Genomic DNA, 17,267 nt, shown 5'->3' on the forward strand with positions numbered 1-17,267 from the left:
CCAGTGGGGACAGTGGATAACTGTCCCTATGTACTGACACCTCATCTTCTCGTTGCCATAGTAGGCAAAGATCCCAGATGAGGTGGAGGGCCTTAATGATTCCCCCTGGCAGGTCAGTACTTCTGGAGTATACCGTGGACTTTGACTTTAGATTCAAAAAGCAGGCTAGAACACAGACTTTGAAGGCTGCCAATTGTACTTCAGATTTGCCTCTGGGATGCCTCTTTTTCTGTACACAGTGACCCTGCCCTAAAGTAAGCTGTCTTTTGGTCTCCAAGCTGTTGTCACTCCCTATTGCAGCTGTCCTCTAAACAACTTCCACTATCCTTCTGTAAAACAACCCAGCCTTGTCTCTCTCCTTTTCACATCCTCTCTTGTATTCCTGTTACCTATACAATCAAGTCCAAATGTCTCAGGTTGGAATAAACAGTCTTGCACAATTTGACCCAAATTGTGGCCTACAAGGCCTAGCAAGATCTGGCCCCTGCCTATATTTTAAGTCTCATTTAAAGCCCCTCTCCTCCTTATCTCCTGCATGCACCCTCACCTGCTTGCAGTTCTTTCAGTTCTCTGGCTTCATGGACTTGGCCTAGAATACTCTCTACCCTGCTCTTTACTTCATTAATTATCACTTGCCTTTAAGTTTCAGTTAAGCATTATCTTATTTTGGAGGTCTTTTCTGGCCTCTCCATACAAAGCAACACCATGTTATTATCTTAGCACCTGTTTGTTTCCGTTAGACCACTTAATGCTTTTTACTAGTTTATCTTTCCCTCTTACTAGATTATAAGCTCCATGAGGGCAGGGACCTTCTTGCTCATGGTTATGTCTTCAGTGCCTAGTGCATAGAGGTACTCGATAAGGATTTGTTGACTAAATTGCCTTTCACTTTCTTGTCAGTAAGTGTGTTGGTGCTTTGTGGCTCTGCAGAACTCTCACCCTTTGTGCACGTGTTACCTCTGCCAGAGCACCCTTTTTCTCATTGACTGGTCAGATTCCTTCTTGTCCTTTACCACTTCTCTAAGCAATTCTTTGATTTCCTCAGGCAGTGCTAGTTCAATAGAGATAGCACTTTGGTCCTCTTGAATGGACTTTCACCCTGTGTGGCGATCTTCCCTATGCAAGAGATAGATGGTATTGCCCTTGGTTTACAGATGACAAGCCAGAGGCTCTGGGAGATGGATTAACTTGGAAATGGCAGAAACAGGATTCAAACCCTGATTCAGGGGGTCTGTAGAGCCCTCACTCATTCTATTTCACTGTGCTTTCTCTAAAAGAAACCTAATAGCAGACCCAGAGACATTGGGTGAAAGAGGTGTTTTTAAAAACAATTTCTTAAATAATGAAAGTGTGAGTGTGTGTGTGTGTGTGTGTGTGTGTATTTTTAATTTTCTCAGAGTTCAACACAGTAAAGGGTAGACAGTAGTTCCTCCCTATCTGAGGTTGTGGTTTCCACAGTTTAAATTACTTGAGGTCTGAAAATATTAAATGGAAAATTCCAGGAATAAACAATTCATAAGTTTTAAATCGCACACTATTCTGAGCAGTGTGGTGAAATCTTGTGCCATCCTGCTCCTTCCCATCCAGAATGTGAATCATCCTTTGTTCAGCATACCCATGCTGTGTATGCTATAGTATGCTGTAGTATATATAGGGTTCAGTACTATCTGTGGTTCCAGGATTTGGAACGTATCCCACATGGATAAGGGAGGATGGCTGTACTATTGACAAACTGTTTGTAAGGATGATGGAGTGAAGGGTTAGCATGATATTCAGAGGATGGTTGGTGTGTATTTCACGCATTCCCTTGATCATACTGTTGGTGACTCCTTGTGACAATGACAAGTCAACATACAACCTAGTAGAAATGAGCCAAGGCGAAACACTATTAAATTCAAACTAAATTAAATGTCAGTCATCATTTATAGTTGCTTGGAGGTATTATGAAGAGTGAAATCTGAACATTTTTGTTGAGGGGGAAAAATGTGCAAAATCAGTGTGCAAATCCTTTAACACATTTTGCTTAAAAATACATCTTACTGGGCTTCCCTGGTGGCGCAGTGGTTGAGAGTCCGCCTGCCAATGTAGGGGATATGGGTTCGTGCCCCGGTCTGGGAAGATCCCACATGCCGCGGAGCGGCTGGGCCTGTGAGCCATGGCCACTGAGCCTGCGTGTCCAGAGCCTGCACTCCGCAACGGGAGAGGCCACAACAGTGAGAGGCCCGCGTACTGCAAAAAAAAAAAGAAAAAAATACATCTTACTATATTGATAAGGGACTAGCTGAGTAAATTATGGTGGATAGCACCATATTAATACAGCGGTTAAAAAGAATGAGACATGTACATCCACCCTCACACACACACACACACACACACTCACACAATGATATGGAACAATATCTAAGATCTATTGTTAAGAGAAAACTAAAGCAAGCAAAATAGAGTTTGTGGCATGCCAGTATTAGTATTTGAATGAAAAAAGGGGAGGACTCTACTCTATATACTTGTTATACCCAGACTACCCCTGGAGGTTTGTTTTTGTTGGTTTTTTTGATATCTTTTTGTGTTGCTGAAAATTTTTTTAACCCATGTGTGTATTGCCTTTTTAAAAATTTGTGATAAAAAACACATAAAATTTACTGTCTTAACCATTTTTAAGTTCACAGTTCAGTAGTGTTAAGTATATTCATATTGTTGTCCAACAGATCACCAGAACTTTTTCATCTTGGACAGCTGAAACTCTTATACCCATTAAACAACAATTCCTCATTTTTCCTTCCCCTTTGCCCCTGGTAACTACCCTTCTACTTTCTGTTTCTAGGAATTTGACTGTTTTAGATACCTCATATAAGTAGAATCATATACTATTTGTCTTCTTGTGTCTAGCTTATTTCACTTAGCAGAAAGTCCTTGAGGTTCTTGTATGTTGTACCATGTGATAGGACTTCCTCCTCTTTTAGGCTAAATAATATTTCATGTTTTGTTTGTACAACATTGTTTATATCTGTTCATCTCTCAATATATTGCCTTTTATAATCTTTTTTAAAAAGTACTTTGCTTCACCCTGTGAACCTGAATAGTTGAATGTAAACGTTGTGTATGGGGAACATGGGTTGGGGGCAGGTTAAATGGTATCTCCCTAAACTTTACAACAAAGAGATAGTTTTTTTTCCTAGTGAATGATTCCCAACTTTATGTATTGGATTTTTGTATTCGAGATTTTTCTTGAAGTGAAACACATTTCTACTAAGAATAGAACAAAAAAAGGGGAGATTGTGTTGAAATTGAAGATACCTATGTGTACCGTGTGTCTAACATCATTTATCCTTCCATTTGTGTTACTAGCGCCACTCTTGCACTAAAAATCTTAGAGCCCCTCCACCTTTATTGAAGTATAGTTGATTTACAATATTATATTAATTTCAGGTGTATAGCAAAGTGATTCAGTATTTTTGCAGATTATACTCCATTGTAAGATAGCCATTGTAAGATAATGGCTATAATTCCTTGTGCTATGCAATATATCCTTGTTGCTTATCTATTTTATACATGGTAGTTTGTATCTGTAATCCCTAATTTGTCCCTCTCCTCTTTGGTAATCACTAGTTTGTCTTCTGTATCTGTGAGTCTATTTCAGTTTTACATATACATTGGCGTCCCCCTTTTCAATAACATGTTTCCTGTGTGTTGATTTTGTCTTCCTAAACAGAGTAAATTCTTGAGGGCAGGAGGCATGTCTTACGATTATATCCTATAGTGATAAGCATAATAGACGTTGCTCAATAACTACATATTCAAGAAAGACAAGAGAGAAGTTGATAAAGAGACAAAGAGACTTCTCTGCCGAAAAGATGATTGCTTTGATTTTTCTCTGATTACCTTATACTCTTCCCTATAAGGGCATTGGAGTGTGTGTGTGTGTGTGTGTGTGTGATATGTTCCCTGCTGAAAGCCCAGGAGAGAAAGCAGAAGCTGGAATGGGGCCTTGAGGCTGTGACCTGATAGTATGCAGTGAGACTTCTATGTTGTAGCCTCAAGGGAAGTCTTAGATTTCTACCCTCTGCCTAATTTCAAGGTTGGGTATTCAGCTGTCAGCAGGGCAGCTGGACCTGTATGTGCCTTAGGTGTCTTAAATTCAGTAGCACATAATAGGAATGTTTGATAAAAGTAATTTGTCAATTTTGGTGTAAGTATGAAAGCACTTAACATGAGGCCTGGCATATAGTTGGTATCTAAGAGGTGACAGAGAGTGTTTGAGAAATATTTTGAAATAGTCAAATCTTTCCCTAGGTCCCCTACCTCTATTTGTGTGCCTCCACTGCTACCCTCAGGCTAAAGAAATAAGGAATAGCAACATGGATTCCACCTTTATGAAGTTGCCAGTTTCTTGTGTGTGGCTTTATGCTCAAGCAAGAAGTGTATTCTGCTCCCACATATTTGAGAGCAAATATATCTGGATCTAGGGATATACTCGAAACTGCGTTGCAGCTGAAAATGTTCCAGTGTACATTTTCATGAGTAGCATGGCTGGTCATTTTGGGCAACTTTCTTGGTAGGGACCTAGCCTAAGAATCTTAGTGGGGAAATCTGAATCTCTAGGGTAGTCATGGTATAGCCAGGACAACTTGTTGGGTGCAGGCATGGAGGAAGGGATAAGGTAAGGGGCAAAAAGGGCTCAGCTGTGTGTCATTTTCTGCTCAAAGGAAGATGTAGGCACTCCTGTACCAGGGGTAGTGTTCTGGCCTGCTGTAGTGTTCTGGCCTGCTGTGGCTTGTCACCTCCCTGTGAATGAGTCATTCTTGCTCCTGGCTGCCCTGTAAGGCATTTGGGTTTTAGTAGGAGATATAATAGGGAATCTAAATCAGATAGCCTTGCTTCAAATCTTATAGATCTGCACGGAGGAAATATGCCTCCCAGGGTGTTTCCCATGTGCTGCAATAAGAGGAATCCCATACAGATCTGTGGGGGTGTCCCTCCATCCGTCTTACGTCCACTCAGCTTATCTTGATCTTAAGCTTTTATCCCTTTCACCCTGTCACTGTCCTGGCTTCTGGGAAGAGCAGGGAAAAGGGTGAGGGAGGATGGGCAGAGGTAAAGAACTTGTGGCGTATGTGGATTTGCTGTCGTTAAATCTTTTCTGGAACAAAGTGTAGATGTGGAGAGGAGGATGAGTGAGCATGTAGGAGAACAAACACATGCTGCCTGTACCACTTATCTGGCACTCAGCCTGGACCCTTGCTTGGTATTATCAGTCTCTTTCTGTGTTGTTTCTCTTTCCCATGTAAAGCATAAGCATGTATACACATGTAATTTCATATCAATGGACCCATAACTTAATACTGTTTTTTTAAAATAAATTTATTTATTTTATTTTTATTTATTTTTGGCTGCGTTGGGTCTTCATTGCTGCATGCGGGCTTTCTCTAGTTGCGGCGAGTGGGGGCTACTGTTTGTTGTGGTGCGCAGGCTTCTCATTGCGGTGGCTCCTCTTGTTGCAGAGCACGGGCTCTAGGAGTGCAGGCTTCAGTAGTTATGGCGTGTAGGTTCAGTAGTTGTGGTGCACGGGCTTAGTTGCTCCACGGCATGTGGGATCTTCCTGGACCAGGGCTCGAACCTGTGTCCCCTGCATTGGCAGGCGGATTCTTAACTGCTGCGTCACCAGGGAAACCCTGTGTTTTTTCTTTAATACTGTTTTGTAATCTTTTTTCACCTTTTTTTCCCCAGCTTCTTTGAGATATAATTGATGTGTAACATTGTGTAAGTTTAAGGTGTACAGTGTGATGATTTTATATATATATATATATTGTTAGCTGATTACCACAATGTGGCTAACACATCCATTACCTCACATAGTTACCTTATTTTTGTGTGTAGTGAGAATCTTTTTTCATTGGGTTATGTGTTATAGACATCTTTTCAGTAAATACAGAATTAATGGCTGAGTTATACTTCCATGTGTGGATATACCATAATGCATTTTATTCTCTTAGTATATAATCTATTTATCTCATCTCTAATCAATGGTGCCTTCCCCGACCCTCTTACTTAAAGTTGTGACAACCTTCCTTTCCTATCTTCCTTCTCTCCTTTACTTTTCTTTATAGCATTTAGCCCCACATGCCGTACTACATATTTTTCATATTTGTTTATTGTCTAACACGCTTCATTAGAATGTAGGCTCCATGAAAATAGGGATTTTTTTTTTTTTTTTTTACTCCTCTGTAACTAGAGCTTAGTACCAGTTCCTGGTACATAGGTGGTGCTCAATAAATACTTGTTGAATGAATGAATTTGTTGGATTTTTGGTGTGCCTGTTGGGGTTTTTATTTGTAACATATTTTGTTATTATGTACATTCTATAGTGAATACCTTGGTAAATAATCTTTATACACTTGTCTATGTATCTCCTTAGGATAAGTTTCAAGAAATGGAATGGCTGAGATAAAGGATATATGCACAGTTAGAATGTTGATTCATGGAGCCAAACCACCCTTAAGAATGTTAACTTATACCAACAGTGCATGAGATTGCTTGTTCCTCCATATTACCAGTAACACTGGCTTGTGTGTTTTTTGTGTTCCTCATCTGACAGGTGAAACATTGTCTTGTCACTGTATAACATGGTAGTTGAGAATGTGACTCTGGAGCTAGCCTGATGGGACCTGAATTCTGACTCAGCCACTTACTGTGTGACCTTGGGTATGTCATTTAACTTCTCTGTACCTCAGTTTCATCTTTGGTAAAGTAGGGATAATGATAGAACCTATTTCATGAGAAATAAATCAGTTGATCCAAGTAAAATGCTTCAAATAGTAACTGAGACATGGCACTTAATTATGATTTAATTTACATCATATTTAATCATTAAATATGATTTAATTTACATTTCTTTGAATATTAAAGATTAAACATCTTTTCAAATGCATTTTGGACAGATGTATATATTTTTTGAATCACTTATTCATGTCATGTCCTTTGCACATTTTCCCAGTAATGTTTTCTTAATAATTTGTAAGAGCTAAAGTGTTGACTGTTGTATATAGTGCAGAATTGTTCCCAGTTTGTCATTTGTTTTTCACCTTTGTTTATACAATTTTTTATCTATCTGAAAGTTTGACATTTTTAAGTAGTCAAGATAATCTTTTCCGTTACAGTTTTTGCTACTAGTTCAATGTTTAGAAAAGGCATGCTTCCCTACCTCAAAATTATAAAAATAGTTACTCATTCTTGTTGAGTACTTTGCGTGGCTGTGTATTTTTAATCTTTAAATTTAAATCTTTGATTCATCTGGAATTTATTTTGATATGAAGATAGAAGTTGAGATCTGGTTCTATTTCTTTTTAGTAGTGTCCCAAACCCCTTTACTGAAGGGCAAGAGCCAGGAGGCTTTAATCTATTCTCCCCTCCCCTAATTTGAAAGTAAGCTATCCTAGCTATAGCAAGTAGCAAATCTCCATTTTAGAGAATGAATGTAATATTTGGACTCAGTCAGTAGTCATTCATTAGTTAAACTATGGGATGAATATGCTGTGTAAAGGAGTTTGGGATCAGAACTCACAGTTGATTCTAAGTGATGAGGCTGCTGGACTCACTGGTGCAGCTTCTCTCCTGGCTCTGGAAGCTCCTCCTAAGTGGGTACTAATTTGAGGACTTCTTTGATGGGGCCATTGTTAGTTTGGAATGATAAGTTCTCTGTTGTTCAAAAAACAAATGATGTGACTGTAGCAGATATTTCTTCACTCCAGCCTAGGTGTATTGATAGGGTATTGGTAGAGGTGGTGTTGAATGGTAATAAACCCATTGTGTTCTAGTTCTGTCCTCACTTCTCTTTTTGGAACTCTAGTCCCAGAGTTTACCTCTGACTCAAGATGGAAGGAGGATGATTCTTACACAACAGAGCATCCACATATTTCATGGCAGCTACTATCTGCCAGAGATAATGAAGAAAGGTAGCTAACTCATACATGGCATATATTATCTACCAGGAACTGTTCTAAGCATCTTACATATATAAACTGTATGTGGTAGGTGCTCTGTACTGGGTTGCATAGTGTCCCCCTAAAAATTCATATCCACCTAGAATCTGTGAATGTGATCTTATTTGGAAATAGGGTCTTTGTAAGATATAATCAAGTTACGATGAAGTCATAACTTGATTGGTCCCTAATCCAATGCCTGGTGTTCTTATAAGAAGAGAGAGACACTCACAGAGGAAAGATGACCATGTAGAGATGGAGGCAGAGATAGGAGATATGCTGCCATATACAAAGAATGGCAGGGATTACTGGAAACCACCAGAAGCTGAAAGAGGCAAGGAAGGGTTCTTTCCTAGAACTTTCAGAGGGAGCATAGCCCTGCGGACACCTTTTATTTTGGAATTCTAGCTTCCAGAACTGTGAGAGAGTAAAATTTCTGTTGTTCAAAGCCACCTAGTTTGTAGTATTTGCTACAACAACCCTAGGAAACCAGTGCATGCTATTATTATCATCTCTGTTTTCAGATAAGGAAACTGAGGCCCAGAGAGGTCAAGTACTTGGAAATCTCTTTAGGCCACTGCTCTGCTGGCTGGGCACTCACTCTGAGGCTCTTGCTGTTATTCTTATCAGCTCTTCACCTTTACTACAGCCTTCCCACTTCTGGTAGTGCTGAGGCTGAGCTGCTCAAATAGCTCCTTTCTCTAACACAGCAGGCTACAGCATTTCCCCATCCTTGCCCACTTTACACCCTAAAGCAAAAATGCCTCTCGGGAGGCTTCTGGCTGTATGTAGCCTGATCATTTCAGCAGGTCTTTTCCTGACCCCACCCCTCCAGGTGAAATCAGGCTTTTTTTATTCATTCCCTTGTAATGTCAGAAGTGTCAGTGACAATTCAGGGGAGAGTCACCACGTTTCTTCTGGCGACTGTTTTTATGCTTCCCATTTCTGGCCCACTATATTTCCTAGAATTCCTGTCAGTAGACAGCTCAAGTCTTGTTTTCCTTTGGAGATTTCAGGATCTCACATGTAGCTCACGTGGCACATATCACAGTTCATGGCTGTGAGCAGAGAAGGAACAGCTTCATGGTAGCACTGGCTGTGAGGGCCCTGGTCACTTGTTCTTGATTAACTCAACCCACAGCAGTGGCTCTCTCTCCTGCCAAAAAGAATGGGAGGATAAGGGTATTATTTGACCCAGCTCATCTCTTTGAACAGCACCTTGTCTGCCATGGTCTCCTGCTGGCATCCCAGAAGAGGTTTCCTCCCTCTGCATCCCATTGCTGGTTACAGAATCTTGCCTGTTTTCTAATATAGACCTTTTGCTTTGGATCCTGATCTTATTCTCAACTCCTCTCACTAAACTGTAGCTCCGGGAACTCAGGAACCATATCTGTTTTGTTTGCTGCTGTATCCCAGGACTGAGTAAAGACTTGGCACTTATTGGTCCCTGAAGAAATGTTTATTGAATGAAAAAATGAATATTGACCATGAAGCTTTGGAATCCTGGTTTTTCTTGCTTCATGCTGAAGTCAAGGACCAGATTAAGAACTTTAGAGGCCTCGGGACTTCCCTGGTGGCACAGTGGTTAAGAGTCCGCCTGCCAATGCGAGGGACACAGGTTCACACCCTGATCTGGGAAGATCCCACATGCCGCGGAGCAACTAAGCCCGTGCACCACAACTACTGAGCCTGCGCTCTAGAGCCCGCGAGCCACGGCTACTGAGCCCACGTGCCACAACTACTGAAGCCCGTGCGCCTAGAGCCTGTGCTCCGCAACAAGAGAAGCCACCGGAATGAGAAGCCCACGCACCACAACTAAGAGTATCCCCTGCTCGCCACAACTAGAGAAAGCCTGCGCACAACAACGAAGACCCAATACAGCCAAAAATAAATAATAAATAAATAAATTTATTAAAAAAAAACAGAAAAGAACTTTAGAGGCCTAAGCAATAGGAAGATTATGATGTTCCTCGTAATTTTAGCCCTCAGTATATATTTTAAAAACAATATTAAACACAAAATAAGTATAAGGAAATCTAGCAAAGTATAAGGAAAACCCAGCAAAATTTTGATATTTACCATGGTGACTACCTGGATAAATATAAAATAATTTAAAACATTTGTTATTATTGTTTCTGCTTTGCCACTTCCCTGAGCATGTGCTGTCAGATAATCCTGCCTAGACCACCAGCCCCTTCCTTACCTTGGACTTCACCTTCATTTCCTCTTAACTCCATCTGCTGAAGCTGCCAGCCAGCCCCTTTCACCCCGCAGTGGTGTCCAGACCACTGAGAGCCCAGCCTGGGCTATGCTCCGGGCTCCCTGGGGCCTTGCCAAGAAGGACAAGTAGAACATGCACACTGCTAAAGAGTCCCTCACAATGAGAACTCCCATGCTGAATTGTGATTTATAGTCAGCATAGCATTTTGTGCCACGTGATTACACTTAAGCCGTTTTTAGTTGTAGTAATCTGCTTCAGTGATCCTGGATGTGGAAAGTCCAGAAATTTTCCTGTGTTCCTCCTTCCTAGATCACTGAGAGAGAAGTCAAGATGCAGGCCCACTTTGCTTTCTCTATTAACATGGGCCTTGTTGAGACCATTCAGTGAGGTAAGGTATGATTCTGGAAGTGAGCCCAGGCCTCAAATAGGCTGTTCCAAGGCTATGACCCATAATTAAATCCTATTACTGCTTGATTCCATAGAGTTTAAAATAGTGTTGGAAACCTCCTAGGGAAAAAAGCACCACTGTAACTTGTTGGCTAAGGAATTAGTGTGTGCTGGCCAGAGCAGAAGAGGTAGCCAAGGCTCCCAGGTTCGATTCTGGACCTGTTGATTTGAGGTGTGACATTCAGCAATCTGAGATGGTGTCCTGTATCTCATCTTTACCACAGAGACTGTGCTTGCAGGGAGAGAGGCCAACACACTGATCCCCTGTCCTGTAGGAGAGTCTCATCATTAGAAGTCTTTTCTTTCATTTGAATTTCCACGCCCTCCCTTTCTTTTAAATGAAGAAATATCTCCCACAGAGTTAATATGGGAACCCAGCAATATCGTCCACATTTTACTTGACTTCATTTTATCAGAATTGCTTTCCTTTTAGCAGTGTAATTGGATTAGCTTTTGTAAGGGATGGGAACTTTGATAGGGTTTAGGAAAAGGAAGGGAAAGTTTGTGTGTTGCACACACCTTGGACAACCAGAGCGTAACATGAGGGGACCAGGTACATGATAAACTAGATTGGGAAGAACAAACTTACATCCCTGGAGAGCCAGGCATATATTAGATGTCTTTGAATATTTTATTATTTAATATCATAATACAAATCAGTAAGTTATCATCTCCATTTTTGCACATGGGCAAGCTGAAAAAGAAGTTATGTAACTTGCCCAAGGTCAGACAGCTAATAAAAGGCTGAGCTATGATTTATTTCTCCTCAGGTCTGTCCAATTCCAAAGCCCATGCTGTTTTCTTAGAGCTCTTCTGTCTCTGACAAGATGTAAGAAAGGAGGGTGGGGAAAGAAGAGAAGGTGGGGAGATACCATCTTTCTTTATCTCACAGTTTTGCTTGTTTAGATGTGTTTAGCCAGAGCATCCTGTTTATAGACTAGTACTAGGTTCTATATATAGATATGGTGCAACAACTGTATGTGGGAAAGATAACCAATTGACTGTAGGGGAGGATTTTAAAAAGTCTTTGTTCTTTACCTCTAGGTCTTCATTGTAGTGTAACTCACACTGTTAAAACACCACTGGTAACAATAGTGTACTGTTTAAGAGGCCCTGTCCTATCATCCAAATAAAACCTGTTGATGTGTTCCAAGGAATAAGCCATGATGGCGGCAGAGGTGAGGGTGTGGTGTGGCCTTACTGTGCGAGCTGGGAGCTGGTGGCACCTGTTATGTGACGATTACAGTGAATTATTACTGAGTAAACAAGAGATGTCTCCCTTTTGCTTTTTCAAGGGAGACCAGATGGCGGTGGTTATTGGCCCAGATCCAGGGGAGCCTGGCCTCTGGCTGGCAGAGGAGACAGCTTAAGGGTGTCAGGTGATGGAATAAGAAGAGACAGGGCTGGTCTGTTAAGTGGTATAATTTCAGGGGACACCAGGAATACGTCTTGCCCCTCGAAGACTTGCCTCAGCTATTTGCTATTGCTTGGAATTCCACAAGTGAAATTTCTTTCCCTTAAGTCTTTTGAGACCCTATTAAAAATGAAAAAACTCCAGGAAAGGGTTTGATTATGAAGCGTCTTGGTCATGTAAGTAGAAGTATGAATGAGTTTATGAGATTGATTTCTGAGAACTAGACTAAGGCAAGGATAGAGAGGAGAAAGCATTGTGCCCCCAGTCATAGTGACGGGAAGGAGACACCACTGAGATTGAGATAATGGCCCTGAAAAGAGAAGTTGGGTTTCTAAAGAAACACTTTGTTTTCTTCACAGTTTTGCCTGAGGAAAGATAAGGAGCTGAGAGTGGGGGTAATGGAGGCTCTTGAACTCCAGAGAGAGTGCTGGGTAGAGAGGTTTCCCCACCAGTGTGCTGGATATGCAGTCATGGTGTTGTCTGGAGAACAGATGACAGGCAGAACGTAATAAGGAGTGTAGGACCTTTGAGTCTGTGATTTGCTCTGATGTCCTCAGACAAGACCATCACAGATCTTAGGAAGCAGGAGGCAGCTTCCCATAAATGATGTAAAATGGTGGTGCAAAAGAGGCCACCAATGACAACATGGGCAGGGTACTTCCTCAGTGGCCGCTGGTCACAGACAACTTTTGGTCTTGATTTCCCAATGAGCTGTGCTGAGATAGGGCTTTACCAGAAAGTAAAATAAGCCTTGTCCAAAGCAGTGACAAAGCACTTGGGGTATCCATACAAAGGTGCAGTTCTCTCTTGTTCACTAACTTTGTGGAGCCAAAATAACTAAGCCAGAGGTGCCGCCAGCATAGCACCTATGATTCAATCTTCAACTTTTTTGGATTGAATTTGCTACTGGTTAACTGTTCATCTTTCATTTACCAGTGCTCTCAAACTGCCTTTGTGATCTGAATTCTCACATCTTTCTTCCCTCATGGAGTGTTTGACAGAGACAGCTCAAATCTCAGTGCCTTTCCCAGCTCGTCACAGTTAGGTTCATGGATGCCCTTTACCCTCAGGCTTCAACTTCTACTTTGTCCACATTTCTACACTAAGTCTAGAGCATTTTCTTTGGATCAGACTTTTGGCTTCATTCAGGCCTCTAAGGTTCTCACTCCTTTCAGCACATTTCCCTAGAGAACTACCTGAAGAATGGTCTCTACCCCTCACCTGCTAAAGTTTGACATAATGTGGACCTCCTTCCTTACTAGAATCAGCACAGTTCTTTGTAAATTTCTGGATATACCACACCCCTGCCTCTCTTCCCAACCACCTTAGCCTCATACACAAGATCTAGTGATGTAGCTGGATCTGCTGATCACCAGGATTTTGGAGCCAGTGCCCTATCAGGGAGGAACTCCTGGGCATGTGCCCTGAGTGACAGTTCTGTCCACCAGTCTCAGCCTCTCCTCCATCTCACCTTTTTTTTTTGGCTTTTGCCTCAGAGGACCCCCTAGCCCTGTCGAGGACTGTAACCCTGCTGTCAACCCCTTATCAGGGGCTGTGGCCTTTGCTTTCCAATCTCTTCTGGGCCAGGTCCTTTCTCCGATACTAGAGACTTTTCCTACAGCTACGCTTTGGTAAGTAGAGTTCTGGCCATGCACTGATATCCCAGTGTTGACCACCTTGATGTTCTCTGAACATCAACAAATAGCATCCTCCACCCACAAAGCCCCACCTTAGGGGCCTTGGCCTGTGACACTTGTCCATTTCTGCCACTTCCTCTGAAAGACCATGGGTTTTTTTGTTTGTTTGTTTTTTGTTTTTTTTGTGTGGTACGCGGGCCTCTCACTGTTGTGGCTTCTCCCGTTGCGGAGCACAGGCTCTGGACACGCAGGCTCAGCGGCCATGGCTCACGGGCCCAGCCGCTCCGTGGCATGTGGGATCTTCCCGGACCAGGGCACGAACCCATGTCCCCTGCATCGGCAGGCAGACTCTCAACCACTGCACCACAAGGGAAGCCCAAGACCATGGTTTTGACTGTGAAGATCAGTGAGTGAGTTCACTTGCAGGAAGGTGGGAAGAGGGCTTGAAATGGGCATCTAGAGATCTTAAATAGAGCCAGCCAGATACTTGTTCATTCTGTAGGTGTTTATAATTATTAATTTGTCTATAACTGCAGAAGGCTTACTTTCCCCAACTAGTCTTTCCTAACAGGCTCCCTACATGAAGACATTTCCAAAGATTCTTTCCTTAGACCTGTTTTCTCCTCCCTCTATAAACTGTCCCTGGGTGATGTCATCTGTGCTTATCAAAAACTCTCAGATCTCTATCTCCAACCTAAATCTCTTCTTAGTTCCTGACTCATGATGACCATACACTATTGATATTATAACCTGGATGGCTCTTAGGCATTTTAAACTCTACATGTCTTAAGCCAGATTACATTCTTCATCAACCCATCCTCTTCTCCCTATTCCCACATTCCTTCCTATTTTTATTCCTCTTACTTTGTTCCTTGATTTAGGAGCATCACCATCTAGGTTGATTAGTAAACTTGCTTCTGCATCACTGTCTTGCACTGTTCCCCCACCAAGAATTTAATAGGCTCTGAGTGTAATATAAGATGTTCAGGATGTGTGTAGGTGGTTTGTTTCTTTTCTTTTCTTTTTCTTTTCCTTTTCTTTCATGTAATTCTTGTCTGCATGGCATGTATAGTTGAATTCCACAGAGAAATTAACAGACAAAAAATAAAGGTTAATCTGAGGTTTAGATTTTAAGTAAACTGGAAATTCTGGAAAGGAAACATCTGAGGGCTAAAACCTTGGGAGAAAGCTTCATGGAAGAGGTGAGAGTCAACTGAGGACACCTTAGGTGGGGTAGGGACAGCAAGACCCCTTTGGTAGCATGTGCAATGGTGAAGGGACAATCCTCAGCTTGTTTCTTGTGCAGGCAGAGTGATCAGCACCTCCCCAACCCGCTACTTCTGTTCATCACTGTTGTATCTCATGCAGTTTGATTCTGTTTAAAAGGTTCTGATAATTGAGTATCGTAGTGTAACACATTAGTTAGCTGGAACCATCTTTTCCCTTAAACTTTTGGCTCAAGGTGTCATTCTGCAACTTGTGGAAACTCTGATTCCTTCACCTGGAATTCACCAGTTTCTTGGGAGCTCATGTATTTATTGTCACTCTGATTTTGATCTCTTTCTTCCATTATTAGTTCAGATTATAGACAGTCTTATTGTCTCAAGCATGCTGTTCCTGTTTCCATCCACGTTGAAACAGATGGTAGAACTCAGATATCTCCCAGCTCAAAGCCTTTTTGTGTGTAGTGGACTTTATTAAAGTTTGGGGTAATGGAGAGTATTTTACATTGCAGCAAAGTAAGCAACTGGAATTCTCGTACTGGCTATCCCTTTCCCTTAAAGTAATTTGCCCACCTTTCCATTAGGGATTGATTAATATCACCCATATATGTGACCTTGGTGTCTCTTAACAATCTTATCTTTCTTTCCTTTGCAAACCTTCCTTACTCTATTACCACTAAGCGCTCCAAATACTTCTTACTCTATTATGCAAAGCAATTGAACTATAACTCTGCCTCCCAGATTCACCTCTGTATATATCCAGGGTCTGCTGAAGGGCTGAATAAAAAGCTCATCTACTTCTTAGCCACACAAAGGATTTGTAGAACCTCGTATGTGTTCTTCTATATTATCTTCTCTCTTCTGGAAGTATTTCTTTTTTTTTTTTTGCGGTACGCGGGCCTCTCACTGTTGTGGCCTCTCCCGTTGCGGAACACAGGCTCCGGACGTGCAGGCTCAGCAGCCGTGGCTCACGGGCCCAGCCACTCCGCGGCATGTGGGATCTTCCTGGACCGGGGCACGAACCCGTGTCCCCTGCATCGGCAGGTGGACTCTCAACCACTGTGCCACCAGGGAAGCCCCAGTATTTCTTGTTTTAAATAGCATTTACTTCTTCTTACCCCAGAAATGGTTTTGCTTTGAAGGGTCTGTGGAGGGAAGGTAAGAGGCAATGTGAATATAAGCAGCAACCTACATAAAACCTATTGTGGGCAATGAAAAAACTCATCTAACTGGGAAGAAGAACTTTTGTTGGGGAGTAGAGCTCAGAATAGATTCAAAAGTCCAGAAACAGACTTAGGTTTCAGTGGCAAAGGATAGTGTTTAGGACAAATGTCTAACCATTTAAAAGAAAATCTCTGTCAGCTTCTAGTAAAATAAATTCTAGATAAATATTTTTATTTTTAAAATTATTTTTATTTTACTTTTTAAAATTATTTTTTTTGGATTATAGTTGATTTACAATGTTGTGTTAAAGATATTTACATAAATGCTCAAGTGATAAGTGTACTAGAAAATAGTTTTTTTAGTGCAGTACCAAAGGCAGAAACCTTTGGTTTCTGGAAAAAGTATGGTGGATTAGCTTTAAAAAAACAACAAGTACCATAAACAAAATAAAAAGTAGGTGTCAACTGGTTAAAAAAGTTTTCAACATATCTCTAATGAGTACAAAGCTCTTACAAATCAATAGGAAAAAAACACAAAAAGAAAATGGTAAAAGTCATGGAAAAATAAATATAAATGGCCAATAAAACATATAGAAAAAAGCTGTTATTTATAATCCAGAAAACACAAACAGAAATGAGATATCATTTTTCAACAGTCAGATTGACAAATATTAAAAAGAAGAAAATATTTATTACTGTTGAGGGCTGGAGGAAACAGGATCTCATACTCTGTTGCTGGGAATAAATTCTCTCTGAAGTTCAGTTTGGCAATATGTATCAGATTTAAAGTACACATGCTCTTAAACCAGCAATTTGACTTCTAGGTATTTATCCCAAGGGCAAGTGTACAGAGATGTATGTGTGACAATATTTATTACAGAACTTATAAAGCAAGCAAAATAGCCATTGATAGGGGATTGGTCAAATAAATAGTGGTATGTCCTTACAGCGATACACGAAGTAAATGTATAATTGTTGTCACAGAAAGATGGCTACAGTATATACATGAAAAAATATATAGCATATGAACCTATTTCAGTTGAGATAAATATAGCCATAGCTATGTATATATATTTTAAAAATCATGCAACACATTGTTAACAGAGATTATCTTTTCTAATTCAGAAAAAGAAAAGCCACTTTAAAAAAATAAGGGACTTCCCTGGTGGTGCAGTGGTTAAGAATC

The 17,267-nt window shown here is 41.1% G+C and overlaps 1 long non-coding RNA gene across 13 annotated transcripts in view; it reads left to right on the forward strand.

Annotated features, from left to right (window-relative positions):
* The window catches only part of LOC136792144 (uncharacterized), a 114,038-nt gene that overhangs the window by 30,196 nt on the left and 66,575 nt on the right, over positions 1-17,267 (forward strand). For 11 of the 13 annotated variants that reach the window (XR_010835500.1, XR_010835494.1, XR_010835498.1 and 8 more), the window contains one exon: positions 6,593-6,699. This is a non-coding gene — a long non-coding RNA (uncharacterized lncRNA). Of the gene's footprint in view, positions 1-6,592; positions 6,700-9,191; positions 10,247-17,267 lie in introns of those variants that run through there. The other 2 variants (XR_010835502.1, XR_010835504.1) reach the window with 1 other exon arrangement.

The sequence above is a fragment of the Kogia breviceps genome, chromosome 11, assembly GCF_026419965.1.
Source record: "Kogia breviceps isolate mKogBre1 chromosome 11, mKogBre1 haplotype 1, whole genome shotgun sequence".
Taxonomy (NCBI): domain Eukaryota; kingdom Metazoa; phylum Chordata; class Mammalia; order Artiodactyla; family Physeteridae; genus Kogia; species Kogia breviceps.